Consider the following 27764-nt stretch of genomic DNA (forward strand, 5'->3'; position numbering starts at 1 on the left):
CAAGAGGTCATCTAGCGCAGCCCCCTGTGTTGAGGCAGGATTAACTATTCCGGGTGGAGGGTGTGCAGCTCATTCTTAAAATCCTCGTGATGGGGATTCCACAGCCTCCGTAAGTAACCTGTTCTAGTGCTTAACTATCCTTGTAGCTGGAAGGCTTTTCCCTGATCTCTAACGTGCATTTCCCTTGGTGCAAGTTAAACCAGCTGCTTCTTGCCCTACCTTCAGTGGACATGGAGAACTGTTGAGCACAGTCCACTTTATAGCAGCCATTAACATATTTGAAGACTGTTACCAGGTCCTCCTCCCCAGCTTTACAAGCACCCAGTTCTTGCACCCTTTTTGTTCTCTGTCTGGAGAATCTTCCTCCCAAAGGGATGGTGTTACAGGGCCCATCCCCCCTGTTCAGAGAGATGTTCCTCCTTATATTCTACTGTCTTAATCTCTGAAGCATCCAGTGGGAAATTGACGGAATCAGTAATGTACCGTTGACCAGCCTGAGCATTAAATTAGAGCCTCTTTATCATGTCCAACAAATGAAATCCAGTTGACAATGTAAAAAGGTCCTGGCTTTCTGTCCTGCCTAATTGTGTTGAATTACAATTGCATTCTGAAGGGAGAGCCTAAGAGGGGTCAGTGTAGCTTTAGATGGAATTGAAATTTGTAAATGACAAAAGAGGCGAGGGAAGCAGCAGACACGTAGCAATTAAGGCACTAACAGAAATACACCACGCTTTTGTATTATTCAGAGCCGAGTGCTCCGTGTATTAAATTTCTGCACACTGCTCTTGGTTGTATTAGTGTTTGGGGGTAGTCTGAGTTGAGGAAGCAGCCCCTGGAGCAGGAAGTACGCCAGTGGGTGTCACATGGCACTATTAGCCCATCATACAGCAAATGCTTCTGGCAGGGGGTGATAGTTAACATGATGATGTAGCTGTTCTTTCTTGCCTCTGATTTCTGTGGTCCTGTGGTGGTCAGAGCTGTCTGTTGCTGTCTCAGTAAAACCTGTGGCAGAGAACACAATCACTCATGTATCTATTTGTTTTCATGTCTTAGATAAGTGGCTCCTCCCCCCCTCTTCTTTCTGTCATCCAGAGTTGTTGCACTTGCTCTGCCTTTCTAGGACTAGTGTACCTTGGTTGTATGTAGAAGAGATACAACTGATTATGCACCGATTCTCAGAGTCTGCAGAAGGGATAGGCTGACAATCAATCTGAAAAAGAGAAAGATCATGTATTAACCTGTGCCAGAGAAACCCTACACAAAACTGAAAATCGCCATTAGCAACACACAGCTGAGTGCAGTTATAGGCTTCTGCTGTCTTGTCAGTGTATTGTCAAATGATGATACTACAGACAAGGCGCTGACAAGTAGTATCAACAAAGCCAGTTTATTGCTTGGCAGACTATCAGGCTGAGTTGGCAGCAACATGGTATTAAGCTTCAAACCAATCTAAAAGTCTATACGTTGTGCTGCCCAACTTATATGGGTGTGAGACCTGGACCTGGGACAGGCATCACATTAAGCTTCTAGATAAATTCAATTTACTACATCTGCGTGCCATGTTCTGCATCAAATAGCAGGATAAAGTTACCACTAATGAGGTTCTGGAGCTTAGTTACGTCCCAGGGATCAAAGCCGTGCTCATCGCACTCCCGTGACTTTGGGCTGGCCATGTGTCGAGGATGGCCAACACCAGAATGCCAAAGCAGTTGCTGCATGGGGAACTGAAAGTGGGCAACCGCATGTGCGGCGGCTAGAAGAAACACTTTAAGGACACACTGAAGCATCCCTTGAAACGGTGCAACATTGGCGTTGGCAGCTGGGAGTTGTCAGCAACAGCTTGACCATGCTGGCGAGCAGTAGTCAGTGGTGGGGTTCCCCAGTTGGAGATTAATCACTGTATGGCTCTTGAGGCACAGAGGCTGAATCGTAAACAGTGGCGGACTCAGCAGGCACAGATTATAATCTCTTCTTCGGCATCGAGCTACCTATGCACTTCCTGCAGAAACGACTGCCACTCACCCGTTGGTTTCTTTAGCTTCATCCATACTCACAAGACCTAATACAATCATCAGGGTCATCTTTGGGCATGCAGGACAACAACATGTGTGCCTTATTGTTGTATTTACGCACCCCAAGTAAAAATACTGCAAAAGTATCAGTACTGAAAAATAGATTCCAGTAAGATATTGATGATATGAGACTGTACCACAGTACCAGACTCAAGGTTGGCAATACAGCTTTTATATTATCATTGTAGGTAGGGCTGGAACATTTAGATGTCCATCTGCCGTTGTTTCCCCCTAGGTGGAGTTTTGATCCCCTGACCAAGCTGACATTCCAACCTGATTCCAAGTGATCTTATCCCTGGCATGGACTAGAATCCTCCTCATGTGATATGCTTGACTCTGTGCTGAAGCCGAGGCTGGTAGGAATGACCTGGTTGGAATGCTGCTTCTGATCATGTCTATGCAGATGCTGTGGTGGAAGTGAAGATGCCCTTCTTTCTTCTCTTCCCTTAGAGCTGTGGCATTGCACAGTCTGCTAGCCTTGGCCTGTAACTCCTATTATGGGCACTCCTGCTATCTCCCTGCCCACTGCATCTGTCTCAGTCATCGATAACGTGCTGACCTGAGAGTGGCTAGGCACTGCCATATTGATGGTTGAGGACAAAAGGTGGTTATGTCTTACCAAGCCATTGATGGGGCTCTTTTGGCAGTAGGGTAAATTCTCCTCTGAGTTATGTGAACCCTTTAACATCCCAAGGTAGACTGATGAAATGGGTGTCTGGCTACGATGGTTATGGGGGTGCCTTGATCTCAAACTGGAAGAGGTAATTGTTTGTGGAAATAGCGTAACCACTACTCACACCTCCAGTCCCACCCCAGAAATATAGGTCCCGAGTGTGGGAAGCTGAGTGCACTGAGCCAGAAAGTGTCTGGAATAGTCCCATGCTTGTTGTAGAGGGCATGATACCATGAGCTAACCTTGAGGAATTCTCAATCCTGTGGACAGTGAATTTACCTGGAACAATCTGTTTTAGAGACTCCAACAGCAGTGTGAAAGAAAATTTGGTCAGCGTAGCAAGGTCATGGAGGGGCCAGAGAGGGCCTGTATACCAGCCAGCTGCTGGGGCGTGAAAGTGAAATGAGGGGAGAAATGTAAGGGTAGGAGGCAGGGATTTCCCTACACCCCCCATGGGGGTGTTTACCCCCCACCCTGAATTTCCCCAACACTCCTCCCCCCCAGTTTTGTGAACTAGTTACATGCAGTGTTGCCAATTTAGTGATTGTTTGGAAATTTTGAATTGAAACTGAAACATTAATACACACTTTAAAAGCATATAATGTGTATCATAAAATATGTGTATCTGAAAAAGTATAATAGATTTGAAAAGTATGAACATAGACTAGCTTCTTTATACAGCTGTTGTTTTTTATGACAATGTCAGTGCATTCATTTTGGTGATGTTGGCCAACCTAATACTTTCAAATTATGATTTGTTAACAAAGTCTAAATGAGCTCCCCCTGACAGCTAGTGATGAGCTGGGGGTTGGGGGGAAAGGCTTCAGGACCAGATTGTATTTACACTCACGCCTAATCTACCTAGGTATCCATCAAATAGAGCTGTGTTGCCCAAGTGATAGATTTTGGCTGGGGTTGGGTTACAAATCATTTGAATGTGGGGGGGTAAAGAAATGTTGTTATTCTTATTGTATGAGTAAAGGGCAGTAGAATTGTACTTAGCCTGTGCTGATTGAGGGCATCAAGAGAGAGGGTGTTTTGCTTGATGGTCTGCCTGATCACAAGTATGATTTGACCTGCCCCTCTCCACTGTTTGAAGACAGAGCTGATTAGGCTCCATAGATAGTCTTTTGTTGTGTTAACTGACCACTACAGCTGAAATCACTGATAATCAGGGCTAAGTGCTTAGACCTGCTGTGGGACAGTGTTTCTGTGGAAGAGACGGCCCAGCCTGCACTAGCAGCGAGGTTCCCCCGCTGAGAGCTCAGCTGAAATCACTGAGAGCTGGGTGGAACCTCAAGAGACCAGGTCGCAGAGGTCACAGTTGCAGGTGGCAGCAGAAGGTGACTGTGCAGGCCGTTGGCAACAGAGCAATGGAGTGAACGGTGGCACAACGAAAAACAGTGGCCAGAGTGAACAGTGAGCAGCTGGAGGAACGAGCAAGGTGCCTTCTTGCCCCCCACCTGGGAGGTGAACTCATATGAAAGCACCTCTGAACTCTGAGTTTCCACTGACCAAGGACAACACCGGTGAGTGTTAATGAGGCTGTTAAGAATGCTGGAGACACAGCATAGTTCATACAAACAAACGTGGCCGTGGCATCATACTTTCTGTTGTGACAAAGTTCCTGCTCTACCTTGGTGGGTTTTGTGCTTGTTGGCGTATTTGCTCGCCTTGGAGCTTCACGGTAGCCCTCAGCTTGGCCGTTTTTCTGAACCCACAGTCCAGGTCGACTCCTCCTGGGTCTGACCAGGAGTTGGGAGGATTTGGGGGGAACCCGGGCCCCCCTCTACTCCGGGTTCCAGCCCAGAGCCCTGTGGAATGCAGCTGTCTAGAGTGCCTCCTGGAACAGCTGTGCGACAGCTACAACTCCCTGGGCTACTTCCCCCTGGCCTTCTCCCAACACCTTCTTTATCCTCACCATAGGACCTTCCTCCTGGTGTCTGATAATGCTTGTACACCTCAGTCCTCCAACAGTCCGTGTTCTCACTCTCAACTCCTAGTGCCTCTTGCTTCCAGCTCCTCACACACACACCACAAACTGAAGTGAGCTCCTATTTAAAACCCAGGTGCCCTGATTAGCCAGCCTTAATTGATTCTAGCAGCTTCTTGATTGGCTGCAGGTGTTCTAATCAGCCTGTCTTAATTGTCTCCAGAAGGTTCCTGATTGTTCTGGAACCTTCCCTGTTACCTTACCCAGGGAAAAGGGACCTACTTAGCCTGGGGCTAATATATCTGCCTTCTATTACTCTCTTGTAGCCATCTGGCCCGACCCTGTCACACTATTTAGGCAAGAGATACCACACACTACAAACTGGAGGCCAATGTTAAGTGCATTGTCACTTGTTCATCCTGAAGTTGAACACTGGTTCCAAACAAGACCAGCAAATGCTCACTATCTTTCTTCAAGAAACTCAACTGACTGGCTAGATGTATGTGGTGCAACAGTGAAAGACTCAACAGTTGAAAAAGTGAAGAACTCTCTCACCACATTCAAAAAATTTGCATACATGGCTGATGAATGCACCAATGCAAATGGTCATCAAGTATTAAGTCATTATGTACATTATCTTGATGTCAGTGGTAGGCCAGTACATGCATTTCTAGATGTTCAAGTTATAGAAGACTGATTGGCTGCATCTGTGACAACCCACATCTTAGAAGAGTTAAATGCTTGTCAGTTGGACCCCTGACAGATGGCTGCTTGTGCATTTGATGGAGCTGCAAACTTCTCTGGAAGACATGGTGGAGCACAAGCTTTGCTAAGAGAAAAATGTAAGTCTAGTCTCTCCTATACACACTGCAGAGGCCATCTACTCCAACTAGCGTTAGTACGAGCTGCAGACTCTTCAAAAGACATTAAAAAAGCTATAAATTTAATGTATTCATTATATTCTTTTTTCAGCAAGATTCCAGAAGACTGAATATCTTGGAAAATATAGAAGATACACTGGGACTGCAGTTCAAATTAGTCCAACCTGGGAAAATCATCTGGCTTTCTCATGAGTGATCCTTGGCTGTTGCCTTAAAATTACTCCAGCCATTATTACTGGCTTTGGAAAGTATCTACCAAGATGGGATGGATCTAAGTAGTGAGGCTGGTGGATTACTTTTGCTACTATGTTCAGAGAAGACTATTGCCATTCTCTCTCTTGTAAGTCTACTGTTAAAACCACTTGGGTCATGAAACAATGCCATCCAGGCATCTGCTACAACAGTAGTAGGTCTTTGTCCAGCAATAGAAGCTACATTTGGATCAATCAGAGAGCTATCTATTGAAAAAGTACTGGAAGAAGGAAAGACTTTAGTCCAGAAGTTGACTAATGAAGGCATTTATATTGAATCCTTAAGTGAAGAGGACAAGAAGTGTTTGTTAAGACAACTGAAAAAGTACACAGACTTGATTCTTAAAAATCTACAACAGCGACTTCTAGATTCTACTCAACTTCTACATAGCTTTTACAGATCCCTGTCTTTTGTGGGGAGGGATAGCTCAGTGGTTTGAGCATTGGCCTGCTAAACCCAGGGTTGTGAGCTCAATCCTTGAGGGGGCCATTTGGGATCTGGGGCAAAAATTGGGGATTGGTCCTGCTTTGAGCAGGGGTTTTGGACTAGATGACCTCCTGAGGTCCCTTCCAACCCTGATATTCTATGATTCTGTAAAACACAGACAGTTCAGTGGAGTGAGGCACTACCAGCAATGGGGCTGCCATGTGCTCAGGACAGAATAGAGAATTTGAACACAGAGTGGAATATCATACGACGAATGAATGAAGATTTGACTTCAACTTCTTTTTTATCATCACTAGTGGCTCGACCCGATCTTTATGCTCTGTTTCCTGGGCTGAAAGAAGTAGGAATTCATCTCTTGCTACTCCCAGTCACAACAGCTACAGTTGAGTGTTCTTTTTCATCACTGAGTAGAATTTGTGTTTTGAAAGAAGTCTCCTTCTGCCTGATCATGTGAATGAACTAATGAGCATATCAATTCAAGGAATGGAAGTACCGGACACACGAGAAGCCACCAAAGATGAATGCATGGCATTCAAGAAGTTCATTAACAGAGTTGTGCAAAATTATAACAAGAAACCAAGAAGGATGTAGATGTTGTGCTCCATAGAAGGCTTGAGTAGCCAACTTTAATTTGCGTGATGATTTTAAAATCTAATAAAATGGTCATGAAACATTTTTCAGTTTTTTACTATGGTGCCATACAGCCCACCTTCACCCTCATGGTCTCACCCCTCTTCCCCCCCCCCCCCCATAAATTTGAACACCACCACCTAATTTCAATTCCTGAAAACACTGATAGGAGGTGTAAATAGTTTCTGAACAAGTGATTCACAGCTGGAGATTGAGTGTCTTGAAGTTAAGTGCCGTGAGCCAGCATGTGCCCTGACTCTTGCTCCCACAGTGCTAATGATGTCTGCTGGAGTTGCAGAGGGTGAAAGGGTAGGCATAGTCTGGCCAATTGCATGCAGTGGTGGTGGTCTGTTCTTGGAGATAAGTGTTACAACCTGGCCCTGCGCCCCAGTGTATGGTCACTACGCCATTGGATCCCACATGCTTCCAAGCCACCTGGGCAATCTGGGCAGTCTAGTCACTTCATCTAACTCTGGGACCCTAGGCTCAAACTGTGTTTGTGGCTGGTAGAGCCAGGGAGCTAACACTCATCAGGCACAGGCAAGCCTTCCTCACAGTCAGGGCAGGTGGTAGCGAGGTGCCTTATAACCCTGGGTAGCCCTTGGAAACGTCATATCTGGGTTCAAGTCCCTGCTTTGCCACAGACTTCCTGGGAGACCTTGGGCAAGACGCTTAGCCTCTTTGTGCCCCAGTTCTTCAACTGTAACATGGGGATAATAGCACTGCCCTGCCTCAAAGGGGTCTTGTGAGGATAAATACATTAAAGACTGTGAGGTGCTCAGATGATCCTGTTGTGGGGGCCAGATAAGTACCTGTGGTAGGCAGTGGAAATTCAAATAGATTTTTAAAATTCCTCTCTTTAGTAATCGAAGGTGTTGTTATTGACACAGGTAAAAGTCGCTATATTTTACATCTGGTTTACCTTGGCAGTGTGTCTTTGTGTGCCCCAGAGGCAACTTACGTGTGAGGAGGGTTGCTACATTTCTGCCAGGCATGGCTCGTGTGGCAAGTCAGGAGAATTCCAGTAGAACACACCAGGTAATATTCTAGACGGCAGCCTTGTTGAACGTGGTCTGACTAATCAAGGAGGAAGCTGTGTCCCCCTTGTGTGACTTCTCTATTAGTATTGTGATTCTGTGAGTCTGAATGGCATTTTCATTTATAAGGGAGGGGATAAAGGAAAGCTGCCCACTTCCTGTGGGTCAAGCACATAACTCAGCAGGAGAACTGCTCATAAAACTGCATCATAATTACCAAGCCCTTGAGGATTTTTGCACCAGTGACTTCAGTGTGGCCTGATCTCTGAAATGCATCAGCTACTTTTGTTTTTCTGAAAGCAGTCACAATTCCTCTACCAACAGAGATTGATATCCTGTCTCCTCCAGTGACTGGAGGCTTCAGGTGAGGCCCAGACCCATAATACTCCTCTGCTAACTGGGTGAATATACCTTGGGTTCCGAACATGGATGATTTCTTTCTGGCCCTCAGCTGGTGAGCCACGTAGACCCTGAAGCATGAGGATTGACTCTCTTTCTCGTTGCCGTCCCAGCATGTGTCACTGCGGATAGGCGCAGATTCTCCGCCGGTGTAAGTTCATCATAGCTCTGTTGTCGTCAGTAGAGCTGTTCTGCTGTAATCCAGCAGAGGATTCCGTCTGCTGTTCTTAAAGTGTTTTGTCCTTTTTGTGACTCTCAGTAAGATGCTTCCATCGCATCCTGCCCTAATAAGTTCTCTGAGCCTGACTTTTCAGAGCTGATGGGCATCCACGGCCCTTACTATTGTCAGCTGGGATTGTGGGTGCTCAGCACTTTTGAAAATCAGACCTGTCCCTTTTAAAAAATGTATTTACTTCTATCCTATTAGGGTCCCAGGGTGATCTCTCCTTTCAAGGACTCTGTATAACTCACTCTGCTTGGGAATTACCAACATCCTGTATTTCATTAATTAAACTGCACTTGCGATTTCTACCCTCTCGGCCGCCGCCCCCCCTTCCCTTTCGTGTCTGACCCTCTTACTAGGCTGAGCTCTTAAGGCTTCTGTCGTATAATATACTAGCTCTTATCCTATTCTCATCACTGTCTATGTGGGCATCTTCCAGTTGCACATTAAGCAATGTGACTAACATCTGTTGTGGGTGGCTCGTTCTCTCTCTCATCTTTTCATGAAGGGGAGAGTTGTGTGTGCAGGGGAGTGTTTTGTTTGGGTTAGTTGGGTTTTCATTTTAAATGTATCTGCTCTCATGTGTGTTAGAGAAGGCAGGTTGGTGAAGCGTGCCTTGGAGAAGAAGGTGGGGACATTTGTCTGGGCCTGTTTTCTCGTGAGTTTGTTCCATAGACTTGAACCAGTCCCTGAGAAAGTTCTGTCTCCTGCACAGATGAGCTTTACCCGTATGTTGGAAAGTTCCATTGTCTGAGGAGCAAAGTTTTTGCCTGTGATTTTTACCCTGGAGCTTCAGGTAATCTTTTAGGTATGCTGGGCCCACTCCATTGGTCCATTTTGAAGCTAAAGGACTGAGACCATGACTCACTGTTCTATGGGAAGCCAGTTTAGTGAGCGCAGGACAGGTATGGTGTACTCATGGCATCCAGTGTTGCTGAGCAGACAAGCTGCAGTGTTCTGTACTAGTTGGAGTTTCCTGAGGGCTGATAACCACATGCCTAGGTTTGTAGCATTGCTGGAATCCAGATGGGAGGTGACAAAAGTGTGTATAAGTGAGGCCAGGTCATCCTTTCCCAGGAGGAGGTGAAGTTTCCTAGCCAACGGGAGATGATAGAAAGCATGATTAGCAGATGCTGCTTTGAGAATGTCTAGTATCGGCGAAGGATTACAGGAGAACTCAGAAGTTATGGCCTGAATGGACCATTTGTGGATGTGTATCTTCAACCGAAGGAGACTACACAGTGGCAGCAAACTGTTCAAAATACTTTCCTTTGCCCACCAGTAGCCGTTCTGTCTTGGTTGGATTCATCCTCAACAAGCTGTTTTTCATCATCCATGAGCTTATCTCATCCAACTGGGCCATGCTGGGGGTACTGGGGTTGTGTGTAGTGAGAAATAAACTGTGCGTCCCCTGCACATTCCTGGCAGCTGAGTCCATCTTGTCTGACTAGTTCTCCGACTGGCTGCATGTAGATGTGGAATAGGACCGGAGAAAGGATTGTGGTGTGGGTGCCGTTTCCCATCTTTACTCCTTAGGTACGTCCCGCCAGGAAGGACTCAAACCATGTTAGCACATTCCCATGTTACCCCTGCTACCACTGTAAGGCAAAACAGCAGTGTCTGGTGGACAACAGTGTTGACTGCAGCACATAGCTCCAGGGAGATGAGAATAGATGTCTGCCAGGATGAGGCCTCGGCTGTGCCAATCACGAGTAGCATCAGTTACTCATGACTAGGGCCCTACCAAATTTGTGGCCATGAAAAATGTGTCAGGAACCATGAAATCTGGTCTTTCGTGTGCTTTTACCCTATACTATCCAGATTTCATGGGGAAGACCAGCGTTTCTCAAACTGGGGGTCCCGACCCCAAAGGGAGTTGTGTGTGGGGGGTCCACACAATGTTATTTTAGGGGGGTCATGGTATTGCCACCTTTACTTCTGTGCTGACTTCAGAGCTGGGCAGCCGGAGAGTGGGGGCTGTTGGCTGGGCGCCCAACTCTGAAGACAGCTCCCCGCTACCACCAGCGCAGAAGTAAGGGTGGCAATACCATACCATACCATGCCACCCTTACTTCTACACTGCTGCCTTCAGAGTTGGGCAGCCAGAGAGTGGCGGCTGCTGACTGAGGGCCCCGCTTTGCAGTCAGCAGTGCAGAAGTAAGGGTGACAATACCATACCATGCCATCCTAACTTCTTCGCTGGTGCTAGCGGGGAGCTGCCTTCAGAGTGAGTGTGTGTGTATGTGAGTTTACATAAATATAAGCTAGTGTGGTATTGATTACTGTAAAATTTAAAATGGAAGGAGCATTGGACTTGAGGAGGTTGTTCAGTATATGGACCGGAATCACCAAAGATGTTGCAAAACACTAAGCTTTGGATTATGCTTTGGATTTGAATACTATTCATTATTAACCAAACATGGGAATTGGGATAGTTATCACGTAAAGACTTTTCATTTCTGATAACAGATTGATGGCTAACGGGCAAAGGCATTTATTAGTATTTTCCAATTAAATCCATGAAAAATAGTTCTTACAGCTATTGCAAGGTTCCGTGGCATGTTAAGGACTCTCTGTTTACTGATGCAAAAGGCCATCTACTGTAGTCCATTTGCTTGAGGATAAAAGTGTTGGTAGCATGTAGCCGCAGCACGCTATTGGATCTCTCAGAAACTGATCAGTACCTGGCTGATACGAGACCACAGGAGAATCTGGTGGGAGACCTTCCGAGTGGTTGATTAGATAGTGCCTTTCCTTCTCTGTCAGCACCCCACCAGCATTAGTGGTTTTGTGCTGCTGAAGGTTCCATTGTTTGGATGAGAGAGAACTGAAGTCCTGGTAGGGTGCCAAAAAACCTTGGCCAGTGCTTATAGTGGGAATCATCTGGGGCATGATCCAATGGGACTATTCACGTGCTTAAAGCTACACATGTTCTGAAGTGCTGCACCAGGGCCACCATGCTCGGTTCCTGGCAGGATTGAGGCCCTAAAGAAACCAGGCCCTTCCTTAAAAGCGATTGGTGGCAGTCGAGAAATCACTTGAGTTTTGTCCCTCACCCCTCAGTACATAAATACACCTGGTACTCTGGAAGATTTCTAAATCCCTTAACTCCTTCGTTTGTTTCCTTATCTTTAAAATGAGGATAACCCTCCATTATCTCAGAGAAGTTCTGATTAATGTGTGTAACGTGTGATGTAAGCGATAAGTGTTGCTTGGTTTTGTGCTCAGTCGTGATCTGCAGCCCAAAGTACATGAGATGTTCCTGGAATCCAGAAGTCAAAGACATAGAGCAGCTGTGAAAGTATCTGTGTCTGAAAGCAGGGAACGTGGCATATTTCCCTCCGCCCCAACACCACTCAGCAATCTCTGTCTTTCGTTCCAGATTGCACAGGATTCTTGTCTGACGGGGAGAACAGAATAAAAGCAACTCTACAGGACCTTGTTTCCAATATAAGGTAAGGGGGAAAGGTCTTGTCTATGGTTGGCGAGGTTGGTGTGAGTTGGGAGGTGGTGGAAATCTTGGACGCTGGTTGCACGGTCACAAACATCTTGCACATTTGGCCATAAAGGATGGGTTGGTTTTGGTTCTTCATCATGCATATTTAGAGGCACAGCAGTCTCTCTTTGGCTCAGGGTTTGCACAGTGGGGCTGTGGTCTGTTGAAATATTAGGCTCCGAAACAAGGTCTGTCCAGGCAGACGTTCTGTTCCCTGCAAGGCTCCCCACAGGCTCCAGGTAATGTTATTTTAAAGATGTTAAGCTGTGTCTAAACTAAGTGGCATTTCAAATCATGTTAGTTAACGTTATGAAAAAAACACCAGTTTACTCAGTCTGACCAGACTCTCAGCCATACTTGTCACCCTCCTACTCCTGCATTCTTGTTGTCCCTACCACCTGACATAGCCCACCCCACAGGTCACTAGCTAGCAGAAGTGGGTCAAATGCCGCACCCCTGCCTGCTGATCCTTGTGTGGGCTCTGCCTGTAGGACATGCATCTCATAGATCCTGTCTTAGTCTGCCCCAGAGTGGAGATGAGTCTTGTTCAGAGTGCATTTTAGTCTTGTCCCAGAGGGTGTATTCTACAGGATGTGTTTCCATATGCATTTCCAAATGTTTTTTACACTAGCTGGCTGATTCCTTCTGCTGCATTTCATTGGTAATGTATGTCCATCGGCCAATGTTTTGAAATTTGGTTGCTTGAAGCTGAGCGCCTAAAGTCAGCTGGAGCTATAGGTGCTCAGGAACTCTGAAAGTCAGGTCACTCAAATATAGACTTTGTGGGTGAACAATTAGGTTACCCCTGTGTGAAGAGTTTTGCCATTGGGCTTAAGTGTGTTGTGAAATGGAAACTTACGTGTAAAGTGCTCTAAGAGATGCCCTGATTTATGGTTTGTGGCTCTGCAGGTGTGTCGACTTGCACTTGCTAGGTCCATGCCACTCCAGTGTGTTCAAACCACTATCCTAACACTGGAAGACCGCGTGCTTGCTAAAGTTACCTCACTGGGCACTTGCCATCTGCTTCACCAGCACATTTCACAATGAATAACTCCATTCTTGGCTGACGGAGCACAAGCAAAGATCCATTCAGTGTGTACATAACTTTTCCTATAATCGCTGCTTTGTTCTCCCTTGCTTCCAGAATTCCTACACTTCAAGCTGTAGGAGGCAGCCCTTGATTGACATAGCTGCCTTTTTCGTTAAGTAGCTTGGGCTAGTAACTAGCTAGTAACTGTGTGTTTCAGAGTTAGATCCCATAACTCCAGCATTGATAGGAGGGAGAGTAGGTTTTGAATGGTTGTTTTTGCAGCCTGAATCCAGGCTTAACTTCAATGTAAATGATTTGTTCATTGTCTGACCTGAGAGTTTGTCACCCTTTAGCAATCACACTGCTCTGCAGCTCTTGGTTTGCCTTTCTTTGTTCCTTGGGAAGTGTGTGCAGGTTTGGGTTATTTTAGGGTTTGTTTTAGGACTCTGAGTCAGTTTGTCGGTGCCACTCTATTTTCTGCAACTTTACAGCAGGGACGTGGGAGCTGTAGACGGACTCCTGCTTTGATATCAGGAAAGTGGCTCTGTTCTGTATGAACGCGAATGGGCATGGAGACTTCAGCTCCCTGGTCTATCCAGGTTGGCGGGTCAGGGTAAGGGAAGCTTGCAATGTTGTTGCCCCTCCTCTGTGGATAGAGAATTTCACTCTCCATGGCTGTCCTCCTAGCACCAATTTTGCCTAAAAAACAAATGTAAAGATCTGGCGTTCTAAAGCCTCAGATCGCAGCGTGTCCCGGCAAGAGAGACTGTCAGTGTACAAATCACTTTCCCTTTTGTTGTGTAACTAGCCACCCCTGAAAAACAAATTTCCCTGTGTGGGCTCTCCCACTGGATTGGTAATTCTCCAGTTCTGACTTGTTTTGGTACAAAATTTCCTTTGCAGGCTGAGGATTGAAAACTAGGTCATGCTGGAATGTGACCTTGAGGAGTTGTAACTAACCCCTTTGCACTCGCTGTAGACAAGCACATTGTGTTTAACATTGCAGACTTTTAGCAGTCAAGGGAATTAACCATTGGAGCAGTTTATCTAGGGATGTGCTGGAGCCTCCATCGCTTGGAGTCATTAAATCAGTATGCTGCAACTTGACCAGACGTTACGGGCTTGATGCAAGAATCACTGGGTGAAATTCCCCGGTCTGCGTTATACAGGAGGTTGGACTAGGTGATCGTAATGGTCCCTTCTACCTTTAAATTCTGTGCATCATGTCAACTGGGATTGGGCCGTGGTTTACCTACGCTCAGCTGATGTGATGTTAAATGTGACAGCCTGTCTGCACAGACTGCAGTTGTGTGTAATATCGTGTGCCCTGAGAGGGCTTGTTTACCCATCCTGTTTTGTGCCCGTTTCTATGGTATCTGAGCACATTCTGATACGTGCTGCTCACACTGGGCCTGTCTGCTCTGGGCATTGCAGTGGAAGCCATGTTCAAGGTTCAACCACCCACTCAGTGGGTCAAGGACATGAGGAATGCATACAGGAACTTGTGGGAGGTTGTTCGGAGGTGGGAGGGGAGTTGCTCAAAGGCTGAGGGTGTTCTCATCCATGGCTTTGCCTCTGCCCAGGGCTCTGCGGGGGGCAGCAGCCTGGATTCAGCATGCCCCTCAGGAGCAACATGCCCCTATAGTTTGAGACTGTGTCTCGACAACCCCTGCTTGGATGTTTACCTGCTGAAAACACCCTTCAGAGGAAAACTGAAGATTCAAAATAGAAAGATGTCTCATGGTGCAGGGATTCTGAATATATCTAAATCTGAGTTGATGGTGTCCCTTTGAATCCTACCTAATTCAGCAGGGTTTAGGTCGCCATACTGGTAACCTTGCCCAACCTGGGACTGACACAGAGTGACCTCTGATCAAGCCGGATGAGTGTCAGACTGCTTTGCAGTGGGATTTGTAGCTTTCTTCCACACAGCTGCATTGTGTGATGCTTACCCTGCTGATAGACTTCAGACTTGTTTACTTTTTAACTTTGATACATTACCAAAGGAACGGTACAAGAACTAGGGATCACCCAAGGAAATTAATAGGCAGCAGGTTTAAAACAAAAGGAAGTATTTCTTCACACAATGCACAGTCAACCTGTGGAACTCATTGCCCGAGGATGTTGTGAAGGCCAAGACTATAACATGGTTCAAAAAAGAACTAGATAAATTCATGGAGGATAGGTCCATTAGCTATTAGCTGGGATGGGCAGGGATGGTGTCCCTAGCCTCTGTTTGCTAGAAGTTGGGAATGGGCAATGGGGATGGATCACTCAATGATTACCTGTTCTGTTCATTCCCCCTAGGGCACCTGGCATTGGCCACTGTTGGAAGACAGGATACGGGGCTAGATGGACCTTTGGTCTGACCCAGTGTGGCTGTTCTTATGTTCTTTTGTAGGTTGTGTACTGGCTGCTCTTACCTCTTTTAGACTGAAGCATGCTGGCTCGGAGTTCATGTTTTACTGCAGCATGCTCAAAATATTGCCCTCTTCCAGAGCATGCTAAAGTAAATGAAAAATTTGAGACAACAGCCATGCTCTGCATCTGACCTCATTGCCATGTGTTTCATGTTAGTGCTTGTCATGGGGAGACATGTCATCTTTTTATCAAGATCCTCTGATCTTTTTTTCAGAGTAGCAGCCGTGTTAGTTTGTATCTGCAAAAAGAAAAGGAGTACTTGTGGCACCTTAGAGACTAACAAATGATCTTTGTGTGTGTTTGTGTATTAAGCCACTCACATTCACTGCTAGTGAGGTAGTATCAGAATCTCTCTTTTATAGATAGGACAACTAAGGAATGGAAAGGTTTCTTGCGCCAAATCATACAGCAGCTCTGTCGCAGAACTCAAACTTCCTGACTCGCAGTTTTAACCACCAGATCATTCCTCTGTCACCACTGCTACATCCTCAGAGCTGGCCAGTATATTCCCACTCTTCGTGGGACTAGTTCCCTAGACAGTATTTCAAAAGCACTGTAGGATCTTTGGGTGCATGTTGGCGCTTGCCGATATTGCGTTCTTTACCATATTCCTTGGAATATTTTTAATTAAAAATGTGATGCCACCAAATGGCCGAATTGTGTGTTGCTGGGTTCCCTCTGCTGCGCCTAGTTCCTGCGATGTGCTTCCCTGTGTTTTAAACATGCATAATTGCAGTTAAATAAAATAATCACCATCCCCCTGGGAATAAGTGTGGGACCATTCCTAACAAAAATGTCTGAAGAGCGAACAAAATGGACTTGAATGTCCAGTTTGGTAGGACTTCTCTTCACTGTTCTAATTCTCTCTGGCCTTTAAGGAGATGCTGCCATAAGCTGTCTAAATTGTATCTCTTTTTAAAATATTTTCTCTCTTAATTCTTTGAAATAACGATCTGGAAGCTGGAAAATGCCACGTCGTTCTGCACCAGCTTGGATGTCTCGCTTTCTCGTTTGGATAACTTTATTTTAGACTTCCCGCTGTTTCTGGCAGAGCTCAAAATTATTGTGGCTTAAAAACGTCCTTGTTTGAGTATAAGCTTTGATGCCTCCGCTCTGGGAAGTAGTGTAACTGCTGTTGCAGCAGCAGCAGCAGAGGGTGCAGGAGAGCACAGAGGTGCCTGCCTCAGTGTGCTGAATGAGATTATCTCTCCAACATTGGAGGTAAAATGTAAAGGAGCTGGTCATCCTGTTCTCTGGTGTGATTCGTTGGTCTGTGGCTAACACCAACTAGTATCCCATCTTGTGCTTTGTCCGCTAGGAGATCGATCCATGAAGCATTCAAGATAATTTTCTGCTGTGTTATTAGTGACTCGGAAACAGGTAATGCCATATTTGACATAGAGTGCCACTCCCCCTCCCCTTTTGCCCACTCAGTCCTTCCTAAATAGGTTATAACCATTGTTTGTAACATTCCATTCATGCACATCATCCCACCACATTCCAGTAATACCAACTCGATTGAATTTATGCTCATAAATGATTAATTCCAATTCCTCTTGTTTATTACCCAGGCTCCTAGCAGTGATGTATAGGCAATTAAAGAATTACTTCTCTTCCTGACTTTTGGTTTGTTGGTTAGTTTTTTTTCTCAACATCTTGATTTTGGTGTGTAATAAATAAGTTCTCATATGTTCCCTCTTTTTACCCTCCGCTTTTGTTATTAGTTTAACGCCCTCCTGATTGCTCTAGGCCGCCTGCCCTCAAGGAGATTGCCTCCCCCTCAGTAGAAGGGGAACCACTCCAAACTGTACAGCCCTGATAGAAGGTAGACCAATGTTTCACAGAACCCACACCCTCTGCCCTACACCACTTACCTAGCCAGCGGTTCGCTTCCAGAAGCTTCTCTCTCCCTTCGCTCGTTGGACAGGAAGGATCTCAGAGAAGATTGCTTGGACATTATTCTTCTTCAGTACGCTTCTGAGTTCCCTGAAGTCATCTATTAGCTTTGAGAGACACTTCTCATGTTATATATCCCTGTCTGTGGGAAAAGAGGGGTACTGAGGGAAGGGCGAATTTGTTTTGATGAATGGCAAGGGGCATACAGGACAATGGAAAGCTGTGATTGCTAAGGGCAAACCTTGGATATCGTTGTCTAAAAGATCTAGTCAAACTCACCCAAACATTGTGGGCTCAATGCTGGAGTCACTGAATGAAGTGCTATGGCCCGTGCTATGCAGGTGGTTGGACCAGATTGTAGTGATATCTTGTGGCCTTGAAAACATCTGAGGCTGTGAAAACATGTCTCCTCCCCAGCCTTCTCCTGCTGTGCCGTGGGTCTGCTACTCCAGTGCGGACTTGCTGTGGCATCTGTGCTTGGTAGGCACAGGACCCTTTCCTCCATTTCCCCACCCCTCCCCTGCCTTCTCCAAGTCTGGATTGGGATTAAGGGGGAGGAATTAGCCCCATGTAAATTGCTTTTTAATGTGTCTGTATTTTTGGGTGTTGGAACTGGACTAAATATTCAGGGTTTAAAAATAAAATAAAATAAAATAAATCCAGGTTTTTCTATTGCCTGGTGTGGAATCCTCTCTTCTGGGTCTTAAAGCCACGGTCGATGTATGGTGACCTAAGTCATAATTTCCTCCATGGTGGGAATTACCATGTGAAATTCTCTGGCCTGTGGTTCGCGGGAGGACGGCAGACTGGATAATCTTAATGCTGCCTTAAAATCTATTTGAATCTTCTTGTGAGTTGCACATGAGCCTGGCATGTGGCAGGAGAGATGTTATTAGCAGTGCTGTCTGGAGCAGACAGTTCTCAGCATAGATGAGCATATTTTGTTCTGTCTGCATGGCCAAGCTTAGTTTTTCCTCCTCCATAATCTTTGGCTATCATGTGTTTTGGAGGCTTCCCTTGGACAAGGGCAGGTCTCTGAGCAAGCTTCGGAGGGCAGCCAGCATATTCCTATCAGCTGGTGCATCAAACTCTTGTGAGGATTTTTGTAAGAGAGACTGATCCTTCAGACACTCCCGTTAATGCAGTGTGGAAAGGAGAGGCTTTGGGTTGCTTTTACTTTTAAGGATGTGAACGGCTGAATTGATTAGTAGCTGAATGGGTAGCAGCCCTTGAACCTGATTGCCTGCAAAGCTGGGATCACTACAGAAACGAAATGAGAATCCCCCTTCTCTTTTTGAGTTTTCTGTCCTAAAGGAGAGAAATTGGGGTGAGATAGTGATGTAGTCAGGGTGTTGAGTTGTGGATCACATGGTTGCATATCTCAGTGCAGTTCTAGAATAGAATTTAATGGTGGTTGCAGATCACAGCAGAGGAGCCAGAGGATCGTAAGATATATTTGAGGGTTCCACACCAATGGTAACCAGAACCCAAAGGATATTTCCCATCTAACAAGACAGGAAAGCTGTGGTGTAATACGAGAGATTCTAATCACATCTTAAAAGAAGGTAAATCCAACCTTTCCTTTAGCAATCGGTCATTTTTTTTAAATTTCAAAATTTCAATGCAAATTGAGAAGTTTTGATGGAATTTTCCTCATTTCCCCTTCCACCTTTCAACCGGCTCCATTCTGTCGTGAGAAAATAGCTTTAAAAAAGTGAGGTGACTTATACAAGAAAAAGGCTGGGTGATTAAGCAGTAGCTGTTAGCGAGAGGCACAAGCACCATTTGCAGCGAGTAGTAGTGAATCAGTGAGTGATGGTTATTTCTCAGAGGGGTGTTGCAAATTCACCTTCGTGACAGCTGCTATTTGTATTTGCTCATAACTGCCCCAGCTCCTGCTTTGGGATTAAAACTATCCAGGGTGGAAGTGAGTTCTTTAGGAAATTGGGCAACATTCATGAACTGTTCGAATTAGGAAGAAATTTACTTTGCCCATTTGTTATTTGTGTACAAACCCTTTGATAGTCCACTTCCGACCCCTACCCCAAATGGGCTGAGGTTTAAAATTATTATTTTTTCTGTTGTGGTTGCAACCAGATGTCGCAAATGGGATCTGGGCACCTTTGTATTAGGCATTTTATGAACACAGGATAAACTTCACATGTGACTAGTTCTCAGTGAGGAGGAGTTGCTTGATAAGTTATAACGTGGGGCAGGGGGAGGGTGAAAATAATTGTAAAAGCCTGATAGGCAACAACTTAACTAAAAAGCCTATGACATTAAAGAATCTTGTTCTTTCCACCATTTAGAACAAACCTGTTGTCAAGCTCTAGGCATTTTTACCATAAAAACAGCATTGTGCATCAGCCACAGCTAAGTTAACAAAGGTGAACAAAAAACCTCCCTTGCCAAACAAGAACCTGCAGCTGCAGGCTTTGTTTATGGAGAGGACTGAATTTAAAAATCTTCTGGGATGTGCCAAACAACCCCAGAGTGCCAGCTAGGGAAGGGGGGATTGTTTTTATTCTATTTCTGCCTCTTAAACTAAAACAGGGAGTGTGCGAATGTGTATGTATGTATAATAAAAATGGTAATGCAGCATTGAGGCTGAACATTTGCATATCACACAAAATAGTCAGGAAAAACTTAATTTGAGGTTCCAGTCGCCAGTCTTACCTGGCTATGTGAACATAAGTAATAATGTAGACTCCTGGTGAGACCATTCATAGAATCATAGAATATCAGGGTTGGAAGGGACCTCAGGAGGTCATCTAGTCCAACCCCCTGCTCAAAGCAGGACCAATCCCCAATTTTTGCCCCAGATCCCAAACGGCCCCCTCAAGGATTGAACTCACAACCCTGGGTTTAGCAGGCCAATGCTCAAACCACTGAGCTATCCCTCCCCCATTAAATGCCTGATCCTGCAAGGCGCTAACTGTCCTTGGCTCCCACTGAAACCAGCCCTGCTTGAGGACGTGCAGCGCCTCACAGGATCAGCCACTCGGTTTTGGGGAGTCTAACTTGAGATAACAGATCTGATTTTCCAGAGCTCCCTTTGACTGCAGGAGGAGCTCTGAGTACTCAGCACCTCTGCAAAGCAGACACCAGCTATCTCAAGTTGGGCACCGAAAAATAATAGCCCTAATTATCTAACTTAATATGAGCTCTGTGCAGAGCAACCTTGTGTAGGAACCTTTTCATTTCCTGGATCGGTGCTCAAGTTTGCTTCCCTATTAATGCACTTGTTGCATTTAATATATATGCTGCTGTTGAAGGCTCCAGGCCTGCAGTCTGCTGCATGGTGGGACCCCATTGCCTTGACTGGGACTTCACCCAGTGGTGTGTGGAGTGGCTTGCGGAGCTGGGGCCACATGTATTGTGACTGTTCACTGTAGGTTCTGTTAAGGAAGGAGACATTTTTGAGCCTGAACTATATGGCAGTCCTTGTACTTCTTAAAAAACTATTCTGCTGGTAAAGGTCATCATAAGGTGACAGACAAATCTCTCTCCCCCTCTGAACTTCCCCCAGTAAAGGCACTGTGTGCAAGGGAAGGAGCCATGGAACAGGACTTTCCCCCGTTGACCCTGAGAATCTCCATCCACTCATCCAGTAGTGACCATCTTTCTGTCCCATCACAGTGTCCCACAACGGTTGGTCCAGGAGCTTCTCCTCTGCAGTGCATGTTTCCTGGAACAGCGTTTCTGTATCTTCCTGCCTCACTGGCTCCGCATCTTTTTTCAAATATCATCTGAAAGTGTCTCTCTTCTCCTCTGCCCTTGCCTCCATAAATAATAGCAGAGGGAAGAGGGAAATTAACTTGGAGAAGCTTTTTGATAGTTTGTATGTCAGACGCTATATAAACTGGTTATATTGGATTGCATTGCTCTCCACTTCAGTGCAGCCATTGATTGCTCACTGGCTCTCGGCCCATTAGTGCCGTTAGGTATTTCGCTTTCCTTCAGCCAGCGCTTTTTCTTTTCTTCCTAGTTAATGAAACCTGAGGAGCGCTGCACTCAAACCCCGTCTTCAGCCAGTTCTCTTCTCCCTGATCCTCCCTCTGTCTCTGGAGAAGCTTTCGTCTCTTATTTTTGCCACCTCCTGGTCGACATGTCAGATAATTCGCAGAGTAGTTCGATTGTCCTGCCGGTTGGCAAAGGTCATTGCTCGTTGAAAGCTTTGGTTATAGGACCATTGTTTGTTATGTGTGTTACAGTAGATGGAACAAAACATGTAGGGACTGGCCAAAGGATGACAAAGAGGGGAGGTCATGGTGGGGGAGCAAATAATTCAAAGGATGCAAAGGCCCAGGTTTGAGAGGAATCCATTCGGGTGGGATAGGAGAGAGGGTTATAGCAAGGAGAAATGGGATAAAACTGAGCAAAAGAATACTTAAGGAAAGCCTACTTAAGAGAAATGGCTGTTAGACTGGAGAAGTTTCCTAAAGAACATGATGGAAGCACCATTGCTTTGATGGTATACGACTAGCTTGGACAAAATATTAGAAAACACAAGCAGAACAGTGTGGTACTGACAGGGGTAGGTGGATGAACTGATCTGATTGTTCTCCTCCTCCCCCATCTCTTAATTTCTTTGATTAGAGGTGCCAGTGTAGCTCGGTGCCATATACGCCCACTGTCATTGTGTATATAATGCCGAAGGAAAATAATGCTTGGCTTGCTACAGAGCTGATTGCTCTAGATGTGCCCATCAGTAACACAGGCAAAATGCCAGCCTTGAAAAGTTTATAAACTAAATTAGGCAGATCATGACCTGGGATGAAAGAGGAGGGGAAACAACCAAAAACAAGGGGAAGGGGAGAGCAGTTTGTAGGGTAGACAGTTATGTATAAGGAAATCAGGTCATTTAGTTTGTTGTCTAATTATAACGGAAGGATAGGAGAGAAAGTTAGATTGTGATCAGAGGAGTTGGCTCATGAAATTGAGGGGATAAACAATTCTCTCTAAAAAATTGAGCACATTTTGGAATTGTTTTGCAGCGTGGAACTGCTCCTTAACAGTTATAGGACCAGAGATGGGTAAAGCTTCTATTTTTTCATAATTAATCTTGAAGTCTGAATGGCTTTCCAAATCTGTCACACAGTTAAATCAAATTTGGAAATGCTATTATCGGGTTTGTTAAGTGTCAAATGGTTTCACCTGAGTATTGTTCTGTGTTCTTTGCCACAAACATTGATCTCTGTTTAGCTCTTTACTTTTATTATAAACTGAACAGGAATTCTTTCTTGTACCTGCTCCTGCTTTTGTCGAAAGAATTAAAAATACACACAACACAGCTCTGTTTTATTTTTATCTGGAGCCTGGAATAACAAGTGGTCTTGCTGGCCAGAAGAGAGTTGCATGGGCAGAAACTTACGTTGGAGTGGAAGCATGCATATTATTTTGCCTGGTTCTAGCCAGTAGAGTTCCTCATTTCCCTGAGCACAACAAATTTGTTGAAATTACAACACCTGTGAAAACCTGACCACACCCGAGATAGTGTAGCTTTGTATCTGTTTTTCTTGTGTGATCATTAATGTGACTTGTAACGTTGTTCCCGTTTCTAGCTGTAGAAATATTTTGCTTTGGATTTAAAAAGTAAACACGAGAACACTAAATTGATGGGTTTCTTCTGCTTGATGTAAGGCTGACAAAAACAGATCCATTTGTTTTTGAAACCTCTAGAGACAAAACAAGTCTTAAAGCTATGAGGAGGAGGGGAGAATACGGTTTTTAGATACTTCGTAGCTTTGCTGGTTGGTGCTATTGGCTCATTCCTGACTAAAGCCAGGCCTGTTCGTTTCTCGTCCCCTGTTGTCTCATTTCGTCTCATCCACTACAACTGCAGTATGCAAATAGTTGAGTAAGGGAAGGATGATTTGCACTCCCACCACACAATAATGAGTTATTCATAGTTAGCAATGGATGAAATGCCGGGTAAAGGAGGAGGAATGGAGATGATGAGAGAGAGGTGATAAAGAGACATTTGACTTCCGAGACAACACACGAAGCAATACGATTTCACAGATCCAACATAGGTCAGGACTATTCTAGACTCTGCTGCAGTTAGTGGGTTTTGTTACAGTTTCCAAAGTAATATCTCTCTCCAAACATATGAGACATTGGCCAGCATCCCAGATGCCTCACAATTAGGGTTCAGACCAGGGTTCTGAACAGAGATGGCTCTAGTGGCACTAAAACAATGACGTCTTTGTGGTCATGAACACAGATAACTCCAAGCTTATACTGCTGGGCTTCTCTGCAGCCTCTGACACAGTGGACCACAGTGTATCACGAACATGCTTACATGACACAGCAGGAGTAGAAGGCCCAGCAGTACAGTGGCACTCATTCCTTTTTGGCAGAACTCTTGAGTGGTGATGGGTAACTGCCCTTCCTCTCCAGTGGTGCTCCCCTGCTGGGATCCTTCCTACCCCCACTTCTCTTTAATATCAACATAAGACCACTATCAGAGGGGTAGCTGAGTTAGTCTGTATCCACAAAAACAACGAGGAGTCCGGTGGCACCTTAAAGACTAACAGATTTATTCGGGCATAAGCTTTCGTGGGTAAAAAACCCACATCTTCAGGTGCATGGAGTGAAAATTACAGATGCAGACATAAATATATTGACACACAGAGAAGGGAGTTACCTTACAAGTGGGGAACCAGTGGTGACCGAGCCAATTCAATCAGGGTGGATATGGTCCACCCCCAATAATTGAGGGGGAGGTGTCAATACCAAGGGAGGGAAAGACCCCTGGGAGAGATAGTGAGATCCTCTGGGCTCAGCTGCCAGCAGGATGCTGATGACATTCACTGTCTACCTCAACTGATGCAACCACCACCACGACTAGAACATCAGAATGCTTACAGGATGACGAGCCGCTGGTGCAAGAGGAACCCAGGCATGACTGGTTGGAAAGGGGAAATACATTGATGAGTTGGCCATCTCCACCTCCCATCGAAGGCTCACATCCCGCATTCGTCAAAGTGGTCAAAGCCTTGGGGTCCTGCCAGATCATAAGAACATAAGAACGGCCATACTGGGTCAGACCAAAGGTCCATCTAGCTCAGTATCCTGTCTTCTGACAGTGGCCAGTGCCAGGTGCCCCACAGGGAATGAACAGGTAATCATCAAGTGATCCATCCCCTGTTGCTCATTCCCAGCTTCTGGCAAACAGAGGCTAGGGACCCTCACTAAGCTTGGATGACAAGGTAGCATCTGTTTCCCAAAATGCCCTTTTACCTCCAGTGTGCTAGGAAACTCCCAGATGAAGACCTGCCCACAGTGATCCCGGCATTCGTCACCTCCAGGCTGAATTACTGTAAGTAACTTGTCTCTGAGGCTGAATGTGTTCACAGGCTCCAGATGGTACAGAATGTGGCTTCCCGCCTTCTCCTTGGCTCAGGCTGCCATGAGCATACCTGGCTCATGCTCAGATCCCTCCACTGCCTCCCAATCAGCTTCCGATGCTGGTTTAAGGCTGGTTTAGGGTCCTAATCTTCGGAGCAATTAATGGATCAAGCCCCAACTAAATCAGAGATTGAATTTTGATCTATGAACTACAGTGACAGCTGTGCTCCTTTGGGGCGGTGCAGATCGCTAAGCCCAGCATGAAGCACGTGAAAGCTGAGCAGAGTATTCTCGGTCATGGGAATCCAGCTATGGAACAGTCTTCTAGAGGAGATCAGGAGAACCCAGAGTCTGGCCAGCCATAGGGAACATTGCAAGCCCTTCCTCTTTAAGAAACCCTTTCCACCATAAATGATGCACAAACCGTGAACACCCCCTACCATTCCCCCCAGCTCCCTACCCTGAACAGAGTTTTGACACCAAAAAAGGAGACGTGCCAGAGACGCAGAAGCGGCTAGGGACCTTGCTATTGGTTTTATGTGGTAGGTGCTCAAATGCCATGGTGATAGATGGCAATATAGAACCCTACACAGATAAATAAGATAGTTATTGGACTATGCCAGGTCCAGCAGGTAGGAATGAGCCACCCCACCCTCCTGCCCCTGCATTTGTCCTGCAAAACTCATCTTGGGATCCAAGAGTTAAATAGGGGTCTTCAAAGGGCGTGTCTTCACCACAGAGTTAGCTGTTGCCCCTAACGCAAGTTCCATCCACACACAAAACCCTTTAACTTGAGTGTGTGGCGGTGCTTGAACTCAAGCTGGCCGATCCGCCGGGGTATAGGCTCTAGTTCGAATTAGCACAACTCCTCAGCTGGTAACACAACCACTCTGTGTAACTTCAGTGGGATTGCGCAGTGCAACTGCTCTCACTTGAGCTTGGCCTAACTCGAGTTAATTTGACTGTCGATGATTTGTGAACTCTGCGATGAAGATGTAGCCCAAGGATTTTGGTAAGACAGATTTTCCTGTCAGATACACCCATACAATCCTATTGTCTTCAAATTCTGTCACCAGTTACATGTTTGCAAACCATATTTTTTTCGGGTGTAACAGTGGGCAAATATGCCACTTGAATTTATTTAAGAATTCAGCTGCTGATACTGGAGGCAGAATAGTATCCAATTCACTCTCCCATTGCTGTCTTGAAGTCTACAAATGAGCCCCCTCTCATAGAGCATTATAACTGCTGGTCCATCGTGCTGCAGTTGGAAGTGTTGTCCTTACCTCTGAGCAGAAAGCCTTCTGAGTCGAGCCTTCTGCTTTCTGTTATGGGAGATGTGTTCCCGTTCACCCAGCTTTTTGGTTTGCCTCATGGCCACAAAGCTATTGCTTGTCGACTCAGGGTTCCTTTCTAAATGTTTTCCTGCAAAATAGCTCCCTGCCCTATATGTAAATGTAACGATTCTATTAGCATAGTCTGAAGATGCATATTAAACCAAACAGCCCTAATCCGTTTTTAAACATCACAGTTCATTACCAAGTCTATCCTTGCTGTGAGAGAATGCAGCCCTTAGCTGGTAGTGGATTAGGGTAGCTGCTCTGCATAAATACACTGGGTGAAATTTGAAATTTAATTAACCCCTTAGCTGCTGGACATCAATGGCACCTCCCCTGCCATTGTGTTCCATTCACTCGATCGCACATTCAGTGATTAAGACATACCTGCAACTTGTAGCAGCTGTGGTGCGGCCTGGTCATATCTGGCACCCGTTCTTCCTTTTCCAGCTGTAGAGGAACCTCAGTCAGAGTGGGGGTTGGGGGACTGTGATGTAGCAGGCTGCTGATCCTTCAAGTGGCAGTTCTGCAGCTTAGAGTGCAGAGGACAGAAGAGAGGAAAACATTCTGTGTGCCGAGGGAGATGTTGTGCGCTAGTTAAATAGTTGAAGATGCGTGCCTCAATTCTCCACCTGGTTTAAACTGATTGCTTGCTTGAGTCAGGAATGTCTGCCTCCTACACTTCTCGCCAGATACTGACTAGGTGCGTGATGTTGTTTCTTTTCCCTTCCCTTCCCTTCCACTCACATATCACGACTTGGCCACTGTCAGACTGTAAACAAATATTATAGCAAGTTACATAAAGAAAAACTCTTCTTAAAGAATGTTATTAAGCATTCAAAATCCAGCACTCAGAAGTTAGGAAATACCACTGCGTTGGTAAGTTTCCTGATGGTGGGGTATCTTAAAATGCTGCTGCAGTTAGGATGTAATCTAAATTACGTCAAGGGAGCCTAGAACATATGTTTGTATACAACTATATGAACACGTGAACCGGAGCTAGCATTGAAATACAGAGTTTGGGGGTGGTTTTGTGTTTCAGATCCACAAGCGAGTTCCCAAGGACAGCCCTCTGGTAAGAAGCTCTGCTCTCTGTGTCAGACAACATTGATGTGATGGGATTTTTTGCCTGTTGTTAGACCCTGCTTAGAGGCTCCAGGCTTCTTTTCAGCCTCTGGCTAGTAGGTGTCATTTCATAGAACCATAGAAATGGAGGCCCTCTTAAGGACCTCAAGAGACCTGCACTGAGACAGGACCAAGTAAACTTAGACCATCCATGACGGGTGTTTGTCTAAAACCTGTTCTTAAAACCCCGCAATGTTAGAGATTTCACTACCTCCTTAGCAACCTGTTCCAGTAAGTAACTATCCTTATAGTTACAAAGTTTTCCCTAATATCAAATCTAAATCTCCCTTGCTGCAGATTAAGTTGATTACTCCTTGTCCTGCCTTCAGCGAACAATGGAGAACAATTGATTGCCATCCACTTTATAACAGCCCTTAACGTATTTGAAGACTGTTCAGAGATTCCGAGATTCCAAGGCAAGATGGAAGCATTGTGATAATCTAGGCCGGACGTCTGTATAACTCAGGCAACAGAACTTAGGCAAAACGATTCCTAGAGCATATCAAACATCGAAGCTTGATTTAAAAATTGCCCGTGATGTAGAATTTACCGTGACCCT

The 27764-nt window shown here is 45.5% G+C and overlaps 1 protein-coding gene across 11 annotated transcripts in view; it reads left to right on the top strand.

Annotated features, from left to right (window-relative positions):
- TSNARE1 (t-SNARE domain containing 1) overlaps positions 1-27764 on the top strand; it is a 684473-nt gene that overhangs the window by 59540 nt on the left and 597169 nt on the right. For 8 of the 11 annotated variants that reach the window (XM_037891908.2, XM_037891914.2, XM_037891916.2 and 5 more), the window contains one exon: positions 11930-12002. The gene's annotated coding sequence lies outside the window, so the exon portion shown is untranslated. Of the gene's footprint in view, positions 1-4064; positions 4076-11923; positions 12003-27764 lie in introns of those variants that run through there. The other 3 variants (XM_043539012.1, XM_043539015.1, XM_043539009.1) reach the window with 2 other exon arrangements.

The sequence above is a fragment of the Chelonia mydas genome, chromosome 2, assembly GCF_015237465.2.
Source record: "Chelonia mydas isolate rCheMyd1 chromosome 2, rCheMyd1.pri.v2, whole genome shotgun sequence".
Taxonomy (NCBI): Eukaryota; Metazoa; Chordata; order Testudines; family Cheloniidae; genus Chelonia; species Chelonia mydas.